The following is an 11,488-nucleotide window of genomic DNA, read 5'->3' on the forward strand; positions in this document are numbered from 1 at the left end:
TTCAAACACCTTTGCCCTTGTTTTGGACTCTAACTTGCATGATTTGAATGGAACTAACCCGGTCTGACGCTGTTTTCAGTAGAATTGCCATGGTGTTATTTTTGTGCAGAAATAAAAGTTCTCGGAATGACCTGAAAATCAACAGAGATTATTTTTGGAATATATAAAAAATACTGGAAGAAAGATCCACGTCAGGGGGCCCACACCCTGTCCACGAGGGTGGGGGCGCGCCTACCCCCTGGGCGCGCTCCCTGCCTCGTGGGCCCCCTGACTCTCCACCGACCTCAACTCCAACTCCATATATTCACTTTCGGGGAGAAAAAAATCAGAGAGAAGAATTCATCGTGTTTTACGATACGGAGTCGCCGCCAAGCCCTAAACTCTCTCGGGAGGGCTGATTTGGAGTCCGTTCGGGGCTCCGCAGAGGGGAATCCGTCGCCATCGTCATCATCAACCTTCCTCCATCACCAATTTCATGATGCTCACCGCCGTGCATGAGTAATTCCATCATAGGCTTGCTGGACGGTGATGGGTTGGATGGGATCTATCATGTAATCGAGTTAGTTTTGTTAGGGTTTGATCCCTAGTATCCACTATGTTCTGAGATTGATGTTGCTTTGACTTTGCTATGCTTAATGCTTGTCACTAGGGCCCGAGTGCCATGATTTCAGATCTGAACCTATTATGTTTTCATCAATATATGAGAGTTCTTGATCCTATCTTGCAAGTCTATAGTCACCTATTATGTGTTATGATCCGTTAACCCTGAAGTGACAATAATCGGGACACTTACCGGTGATGACGGTAGTTTGAGGAGTTCATGTATTCACTATGTGTTAATGCTTTGGTCAGATACTCTATTAAAAGGAGGCCTTAATATCCCTTAGTTTCCAATAGGACCCCGCTGCCATGGGACGGTAGGACAAAAGATGTCATGTAAGTTATTTTCCATAAGCATGTATGACTATATTCGGAATACATGCCTACATTACATTGATGAACTTGAGCTAGTTCCGTGTCACCCTATGTTATGATTGTTACATGATCGATCGCATCTGACATAATTCTCCATCACCGATCCAATGCCTATGAGCTTTTCATATATTGTTCTTCGTTTATTTACTTTCCATTGCTACTGTTACAATCACTACAAAACCAAAAATATTACTTTTGCTAGCGTTACCACCACTATCATATTACTTTGCTACTAAATACCTTGCTGTAGATATTAAGTTTCCAGGTGTGGTTGAATTGACAACTCAGCTGCAAATACTTGAGAATATTTCTTTGGCTCCCCTTGTGTCGAATCAATAATTTGGGTTTAATACTCTATCCTCGAAAACTGTTGCGATCCCCTATACTTGTGGGTTATCAGTGGGTTACATGTAGAGTCCAACTCGGATTAGGACTTAACCTATTCTGACGTCTCACCATGGACTTTTCATGGCTAAGTACTTGCCGGGTTACGATCTGTTTGCTGGGTCATAACTGTCTGTCGGGTTATAACTGTCTGCCGGGTTATAACTATCTGCCGGGTTATAACTGTTCGTCGGCTTACAATCTGTCGGCTTATAACTGTCCGTCGGATTACAATCTGTCGGCTTATAACTGTCCGCCGGCTTACAATCTGCCGACTTATAATCTGCTAGGTCACCAATGAGTCACCAGGCTCGGGCGGTTTACTAATGAAACATCCAAGTCCTAGCCGGGTCATATCTCCGGCCGGGTCATACCGCAGGGTATATCCCCGACATAAACGCTTGGGATCACCCGACGGATCCCACGTTTTGTGTCGAACTCCTTATTTGCCCTCCACACATCCTCTCCTTTATCCCCTCCCTCTTGCACCATACACGCATTATCTCTCTTATTTCCCCTTTTTCCTTTATCCATCCAGACTCACACAAGGAGCGGGCAACAACAGCACGCTGGAGATGCATTGAGGAGGTTGGGGTCTCAGTATTCCGAGCATGGAGTCGCCACCTCTCAAATGCCTTGACCTGACCGGGGCGGTCTACACCGAGGCAACCTTCATGTGGTGGCAACACCTTCCAATCCCCGATCTTCTTTCTCATCTCCTTTTCCATCTCTCTCCCTTGTCAACAGCAAGCAGCCAGCAATGGCGGCGACGGCAACGAGCAGCGAGTAGCGACAGTGCAAGTAGCACGCTACTCCACGTGATGTTGTCTGTGTCGCAACCTTGCGGCCACGACACATGGTCGCTTGTGTGGCAACCGCAACTCTGATGATGTTGCAATGGCGATAGACACGGGTGGAGATTTTTTTTTGCAACAAGGGTCATGTTGTAATTACAACAAGAGTCTTGTTGTAATGACGATGGACATAGCTGAACAAGGGTCATGTGCATCTGCAACAAGGGTCTTGTTGCAATGGCTACACTGATGGTCGTGAGTCAGAGATACTTTGTGCATAGAGGCCTCTATTGCATTTGAACAAGGGTCTTGTTGCGATGAGGGAAACAAAGAAGAGGAACACACATGTACAATCATAAAGTGAGCATCTACTGATCAAACGGCTCGTGACCCGACTGAAAGATCGTGGATGTCGTCTAGAGGGGGTGAATAGGGGCTTTAAAATAATTATGGTTTAGGCTTGAACAAATGCGGAATAAAACTAGCATTTAATTTGTCAAGCACAAAACCTAAAACAATTAAGCTCACCTATGTGCACCAACAACTTATACTAAGCAAGATAAACAACTAAGTGATGGCAAGATATATATCATGTCAAACTATGGCTATCACAAAGTAAAGTGCATAATTAAAGGGCTCGGGTAAGAGATAACCGAGGCACGCGGAGACGACAATGTATCCCGAAGTTCACACCCTTGCGGATTCTAATCTCTGTTTGGAGCGGTGTGGAAGCACAATGCTCCCCAAGAAGGCACTAGAGCCACCATAATCTCCTCACGCCCTCGCACAATGCAAGATGTCGTGATTCCACTAAGGGACCCTTGAGGGCGTTCACCGAGCCCGTACAAATGGAGACCCTTGGGGGCGGTCACCGAACCCGTACACTTTGGCAACCCTTGGGGGCGGCCACCGGTACTCATCAAATTGCTCGGGGCGATCTCCACAACCTAATTGGAGACCCCGACGCTTGCCGGAGCTTTACACCACAATGATTGAGCTCAGAAGAACCACCAACCGTCTAGGGCGCCCAAGCACCCAAGAGGAATAAGCTTCTCAACTTCACTTCCACGTATCACAATGGAGAACTCAAACTGATGCAACTAATGCAATGGTAAGGGCACACGGAGTTGCCAAGTCCCTCACTCCCAAATCCCACCAAAGCAACAAAAGCTATGGAGGAAAAAAGAGGAAGAACAAGAAGGAGAACACCAAGAACTCTAAGATCTATATCCAAGGGGTTCCCCTCACATAGAGGAGAAAGTGATTGGTGGAAGTGTGGATCTAAATCTCCTCTCTCTTTCCCCCCCAAAACTAGCTAGAATCCATGGAGGGATTGAGAGATAGCAAGCTCAAAGAAGGTCAACAATGAGGGAAGAACACGAGCTCAAGAGACGAGGTTCAATGGGGAAGAAGACCCCCTTTTATAGGTGGGGAAAAATCCAACCGTTATGTGCTCAGCCTGCACACGAGCGGTACTACCACTCCAATGAGCGGTAATAATAGGAAAATAGAGTGACGGCTAGGAACCATGGGGCGGTAGTGCCGCCGAAGCGGTACTACCACTCATTCCAGCGGTACTACCGTGGGAGAAGCAGAACATAGGTGCAGAGGCAGGGAAGACCATATCATGAAGGTAGTATTGTAGTAGCGGTACTACCGCCTGACCAGGAAGTACTACCGCTTATAGGCGGTACTACCAGACTTCAATGCCGCCCTACTACCGCTGAACCCGACATGAAAAACAGAACCCCCAGAATAAGTGGAAGTATGCATGGAACTAGAAGATTGGAAGTACCACTTGTAAGTGGTACTACCGCTGCCCAGAGCGGTACTACCGCAGGGGTGCATCAAGCAAGCCCCAAGCAGCAATCAAGAAAACCAGAACTGCCATTGTTGGGGAACGTAGCATGCAATTTCAGAAAAATTCCTACGATCAAGCAAGATCTATCTAGGAGATGCATAGCAACGAGAGGGGGAGAGTGTGTCCATGTACCCTCATAGACCCAAAGCGGAAGCGTTAGCTTAACGCGGTTGATGTAGTCGAACGTCTTCACGATACAACCGATCAAGCACCGAACGTATGTCACCTCTGAGTTCTGCACACATTCAGCTTGATGACGTTCCTCAAACTCTTGATCCAGCAAAGTGTCGAGGGAGAGTTTCGTCAGCACGACGGCATGGTGACGGTGATGGTGATGTGATCCACGCAGGGCTTCGCCTAAGCACTACGACAATATGACCGGATGAGTAAACTGTGGAGGGGGGCACCGCACACGGCTAAGAGAACAACTGATGTGCTTTGGGGTGCCCCTGCCCCTGTATATAAAGGAGGAGAGGGAGGAGGCCGGCCATAGGGGCGCGCCATGGGGGGGGGGGAACCAACTTGGACTCCTAGTCCTGGTTGGCCCCCTTCCTTCTTTCGGAGGGGGAAAAGGGGGAAGGAGAGGGAGAGGAAGAAGGAAAGGGGGGTCGCGCCCCCTCCCCTTGTCCAATTCGGACTGCCCATGGTGGGGCGCCACCCCTTGTGGTCTCTCCTCTCTCTCCCCTATGGCCCATGTTGGTCCATTACTTTCCGGGGGGGGGGGGGGTCCGGTAACCCCTCGGTACTCCGAAAAATATCCGAAACGCTCCAAAACTATTCCGGTGTCCGAATAATATCGTCCAATATACCAATCTTTACCTCTCGACCATTTTGAGACTCCTCGTCATGTCCGTGATCTCATTCGGGACTCTGAAAAATCTTCGGTCACCAAAACACATAACTCATAATACAAATCTTCATCGAACGTTAAGCGTGCGGACCCTACGGGTTCGAGAACTATGTAGACATGATCGAGATACATCTCCGATCAATAACCAATAGCGGAACCTGGATGCTCATATTGGTTCCTACATATTCTAGGAAGATCTTTATCGGTCAAACCGTAATGACAATATACGCCATTCCCTTTGTCATCGGTATGTTACTTGCCCGAGATTCGATCGTGGTGTCCTCATACCTAGTTCAATCTCGTTACTGGCAAGTCTCTTTACTCGTTCCGTAATGCATCATCCTGCAACTAACTCATTAGTCACATTGCTTGCAAGGCTTATTGTGATGTGCATTACCGAGAGGGCCCAGAGATACCTCTCCAATACTCGGAGTGACAAATCATAATCCCGATCTATGCCAACCCAACAAACACCTTCGGAGACACCTGTAGAGCATCTTTATAATCACCCAGTTACGTTGTGACATTTTATAGTACACAAGGTGTTCCTCCGATACTCGGGAGTTGCATAATCTCATAGTCAAAGGAATATGTATAAGTCATGAAGAAAGCAATAGCAATAAAACTTAACGATCATTGTGCTAAGCTAACGGATGGGTCTTGTCCATCACATCATTCTCCTAATGATGTGATCCCGTTCATCAAATGACAACACATGTCTATGGTCAGGAAACTTAACCATCTTTGATTAGCGAGCTAGTCAAGTAGAGGCATACTAGGGACACCTTGTTTTGTCTATGTATTCACACATGTATCAAGTTTCCAGTTAATACAATTCTAGCATGAATAATAAACATTTATCATGATATAAGGAAATATAAATAAGAACTTTATTATTTCCTCTAGGGCATATTTCCTTCAGCCATAACTTCTGTATATGAGCTCCGAATTGAGCAAACACAAGCTTGTTGGATAGATGACGACAAATACTAAGAAGAGGCAGGGGGTATGCCTAAGATATAGAGATGTGAAGCCTCTATGAATGAAGAACCGACAAAAAACCCAACATCAAAAACATCATAGAAGATGCATGTGAACTCCATTTTCGATGAACTCGAGCTTGTCATGAAGATGACCATAAGCTTCAAAACTCACAAGGAGAAGAACCAAACAAGAACCAAGAAAGATGATGCAAGGATGCAATGGTTTGAGCTCTCTACAAAAGATACGATCAAGCTACTTACTTGTGAGCCCCCCTTGATAGTACGACAATCGATCCTATAACCCGGTTTCCCGACTATCACCATGAGATCGGTAAAATAGAAAACCTATCAAGGGCAAACCTTTGCCTTGCACATAGTCCACTTGATCTAGATGATGACGATCTTGACTTCCTCGAGTTGGACCACCTTCCTTGGTTGCATTGTATGAAGACTAGATGATTGCTCCCCCATACTTCACCATGGGTGAGCCACTCTTCGGGACATCTTTACAAGTCCATTGTCACCACAATGGACGGCAAGCTTCAAGCATGATCTCTATGTGATGCTCCACTTGAACTTTCACACTGCAATCTTGATGACGATCATCACTTGATGTCATCCTCCATGGGTTGTATGATATCTTCCTTTTAGCGCAAGCCCATGGGAACATACCTAACCCCACATAGAACTCTCATGTAGACCGTGGGTTAGTACACAAAGCGTAATGGACAATGCTTACCATACCATAGGATCACTTGATCCCTCTCGGTACATCTTGTATGCTTTGTGTGTTGATCAACTTGATTCACTCTTGACTTAGTCTTGATCAACCATGTATCATGACCAATCTTTATATAATTCCTTGAATAACACCTTGGTCAACACATAAACTCTTTGAAACCAACACATGGACTTCAAGAAATTCCTATGGACAAATCATTCAAATAATAACTCAAGGCAACCATTAGTTCATAGAGAATGTCGTCAATTACCAAAACCAAACATGAGGGCACCACAAGTTCTTTCATCGACTAATCTTTGAAAAATATCAGTCGACCAACCAGTAGCATGCCTCATATATTATGTCTTATAAGGCGAAATATCTGGTGAAAATTAGATTTTAGTGGAAGTCTGGAAACTCACCTCATGGGGCATCAGACTGACAAGGAACGATACAGATTTGAGGTGGGATCACCAGCAGCCACTTAAGCATGATTTTATGATACCCATGTTTACTTGATAAGTTACTCAAATTACTTGGATTGCTTTCTTGGCTCATCTACCTTATGTTGCTCATGTTTCTATCCTGTAGGACCCCTCGGTACCATGGACACAACTTGCAGCGGCCACAATGGAGCGCACTGTGCCGGAGCCCCCTCGACGGGGACGGTGAAGAGAGGGGACCAGGGATGCCATCCATGGGGAAAGCGAGGGTGCATCGGGAAAGTGAGGATGCCACCCACCGCATAGATTCATTTGTGCCTATTCTATATGTCGTTATTCATGGTTATAGTTTATGATTGTTTAGTAAATTGTCTATCTATGGTGAGTGCAATATGTGTTGTCCAATTTAAGGGCCTAAGCAACATGATCTAAAGACCTATGCAGGTAACCTACTTGTAGCAAATCTGCGACCTTCAGGTGACAGATGGAGATATCTACGAGAAGCGAAGACAATTTAACAATGACCCACATAATTTATTGCATTACTCTGGTCTCACGACTTAAATTGTGGAGAGGATCATGTATGGCAACATCGAAGCATGACTATAGGAACGAACGAATCTGATGTGGAGGAGCTCGACCATTCAAGGGTGATCCATCTACCGAACTTGATGTAAACCACGATACGAAGTTTCTCCGCACCCAATCTCCCTATTGTAGAAAATAACTATTTGTTTTTCCGTTTACTCAAGTCATTACTATTCTGGCTACCACAATCAAAATTCTCCACCAATCTCGTATATTTGTTCCATAGGACAATACTACCATTTACATATGCCAAACAAGTATTTCACACAAGACCAGTGACAACTTGTGTGTGACCGAAACATCACTCATAACGCTCTCCTCCGTTCGTTGCTGGAACGATAACTATTGAGATACATACACGAAGGTGGTACGCTACCTTGTGTGTCCTGCAGTCCACCAAGACTCCGACGAGAAAAGGTAGCACATGGTAGAAAGGCCACCACGCGTTGTAGTTTCACTTTCCGGGCCTCACGGCGGCCGCTGAGCTGGCTGGTGATGGGGAAGCTATGTTATGGGAAATGGCCGCCGCTGCGACCGTGATGATGGGTAGGTTAAAAGAAAACTAGTCCGCCATAGGGTTTTTTTCTAGGAAAACTAAAAATTACATATAGTTCCATAGACAATTAGTGATGATTACAAGCACTGAAGCGAGCCAAAGACGCGTAGCCGTCATCGCCCCTCCCTCGTTGGAGCCCGGCAAAACTTAGTTTAGTTAAAAATATGTCAGAAATGTAAAAAAAATTGTTCGGTTTAGATAAAAATCACCCGGCTTGAAATGTATGCGGTCGATGACCGGCTACCCTATCACCGTCCGTGGACGGATGCGTTTTAAGATGGTGACGTGGTGTGTGGTGAGGGGGCGGCAGGAAGAGTACGTAGAAGAATAAAACTAGCTCCCCAATTTCCTGCAGAAGTATTCCGTGCCACCTAGGGAAGAAAAGCATATTGGGCCTGGCGAACTTGGTCAAAGCACCCAACACTAGTGTGGTTTGGTGGCATATGTGAAAGAGAAAAATTCACCATAGGTCACAAAACTTGAGCCGGCTGACACTTAAGTACCACTACTTCAAAATACCCGAAATACAGTCCATCTACTTGCGCAGGGGGTTCACTTTGGTCCGTATATACGATTGGAGCTACGTATTTGCTGACTTGGACGAGTCAGCCGTTGCCAGCTGTGCTTTGACCGCCACTTGTGCAGCACCTGTCGGGGGGCGTTAATACTAGATGGCTGGAGGTTTTTTTTGCAAATATGCGCGCACCTGGTCGGACCGCACCCCACCTGGTCGGACCGCACTGGGTCGCTCCTGTCTCCTCCCTCCCGCAACCCATATCCTCTCGCTCTCCGCTTCCTTATCCTCTCGCTCTCCGCTTCCTCTCCTCCGAACCCTAGCGAACTCCCGTCCGCGCCGCCGCCGTCGCCTTCCACCGCCCTCCTCCGCCTCCTCTGTCTCCTCCTTCATGTCGTCTTCCAGCTCCATGCGCTCAGCGCTGCATGGCCGCTCCGTTGCTGTACCACTGATCGGGTGCCCAGATTGCGGCGAGCAGGTGAGGTTCTACCGGTCTAGCACCGATGAGCATGATGGATGGATCTTCTACAAGTGCGTGAACCACCATGTAAGTGCCAGTTCAGTAGATTCATGCCGTATCAGCTCACTTTAGTAATGAAGCAAAGCAGCTGGTTAACTAATGCAGTAGTTTAGAGCAATGCCGTAGTTGAATCATTAAATCTGTAATTTTCTGGAGTTGGTTAACTAATTTTGCCACTGATTAATCAGGTCATTTGTGATTTCTGGCACTGGGAGCTTGAGTATGTGCAGCATCTGGTTGAAACAAGGCATCTGGTTGGTGATGCTGCTGTAGATGCAATTGGTGCTGTTGAGGACAAGAGGGAAGAGCTTGAGAGGCAGAGGACTGAATCAATGGCAGGTAGAGGCACAGCTAGAAGGGTCATGGCTGGGAGAGGCAGGGCTGGAAGAGATAATTATGGCAGCTCCAGTGAGAATGGCCCAATTTCTCTTCTTTCTTTTCACACGGGCAACAATTGGGAATAAAACAGACCATGAACATGAGTTTAAAATGTAAAAAAAAGGGAAGAGTGCATTCTCCACTTTCTTATCTCGAAAATGCGTAATATAGTGATGTCATGTGTCTGTTTCTCTGAAAAGGTGGGTCGGCCCTTAGGGCAAACAGTAGTGCCAGGTTCCATTGTGGAACGGTCGTTTGCCGGTGACCTTTGTCCGCTGTAGTACGAGTGACTGGCGCATCGCATCCAATCTCTCATGTCAATGAGTCAGTTAGAAAACAGCTCCAAATGAATCAGTGATTTCCCCTTTATTTCCCTCGGAACCAAGGGGAACAAGACGAGATTCCGTGTTCACTTATCGATTCCAAAATGAATCGAATTCGTGAACTTTAGTATGCTACCAAGCAGCAAATTGCTATGCTTTTAGGGTTAGGCAGAGAGATTTTGATGTTGCTGAAGCTGATGATTGGTTTTGTTATAGTGCTTTGTGTGATGTGTTTCACCTTAATTATGAAGTGAAGTGTTGTTAATTCAGTAGGTGCAGGTGTGTAAACTGAGCATACTAAAATGGTTGCTTTTGTTTGCTCAGTAATGCTTAGTTGTAATGGTTGTTGTAATGGATAATATGTCAGTAATGTGAAGCCTGCTTGACCTACTTGCTTTGAAATGCTAGACCTAATTGCTTTGAAAAAACTGACAGATGTATTTCATGTCAGAAGTGTAGTTAAACTAATTTTGACAGAATGTTTGCAGTTCACTGAATTTTTATAGTTAACTGAATTTAGTTTGCAAAGTTAACCTCATTGCTTTCAAATTAATTGCTGTACTGAACTAACTTTGCAAACTAATTGTTGTACTAAATGAAGTAAGTGAATCTCAGCACAACTGAACTCAAAAGCAAGCATGTACTTGCACCTGCTGCAAACACCCACCCAGCAACTTGCACTCTACATGTAGCTTTGGTCCACCAGTCGACCACCACCACCACCAGATCCCCTTCTTCCTCACCATTCATCTTCAATTTCGTGCACCACCAGATCCCTTCTCTCCTCTGTCCAATAGCACCAACAGATCCCCTTCTCATCTTCAGCTAGCAGCAACCATGGTGTCCTGGGATGATCTTCCCACTTCTTCTGAAGATGACTCAGTGACCAGCAAGGTTAGTGTGCTCCTCAATCTCACACAAATCCAGTCTAGGGTTTCTCAGCTAGGGTTTCTCTCTCAATTGATTCCAAATGTATCTCTTTTGTTTAGCCACCTGCCACAACATCTTGTGAGGAATGGAGTGGCTTGGCTACAGATCTGCCTAGCTTTAGATGTGGGCATGGATCTTTGTGTGAGAAGAATGTGGCATTTGAATCTGTTGATACTGGCAGAAGGTTTCTAGCTTGTGCACAAAAGGTTAGTAATTTTTTTGCATTTGGCACTGTTAAACATTTTTCTCTTTGTAGTATGTCTTAAGTTCCATCATCAGGCACAATACTGAATACTGGCAGTTAACTGAATCTCTTTTTTGTATGTTCTAAATTGTTAGGAAGTACCCAAATGCAGATATGTTGAGTGGGTTGACCCTGAGTGGCCTGATGCTCTGAAGATGAGCCTAGCTACTATATGGACCATGTATGAAGAGGAGAAAAAACAGAGGCTCAGACAGAATGTTGTGAGTGCTGAAGAAAATTTGAAGGTTCTTGAAGAGAAGAAGAAGATGGAGAATGAGTTGAGGCATTTCAAGCTTGATTTTGCTAAGATGGTGGCTGAGAAGGAGCAGGCAATGAGCCAACTAGGCAGCACACAACTTACTCTGACTGGTCTAAAGGAAGAACTTGAGAAGAATAAGATTGCAGACAAGTCAGTAACCAACAT

This window comes from Triticum urartu, chromosome 7, assembly GCF_003073215.2.
Source record: "Triticum urartu cultivar G1812 chromosome 7, Tu2.1, whole genome shotgun sequence".
Lineage (NCBI taxonomy): Eukaryota > Viridiplantae > Streptophyta > Magnoliopsida > Poales > Poaceae > Triticum > Triticum urartu.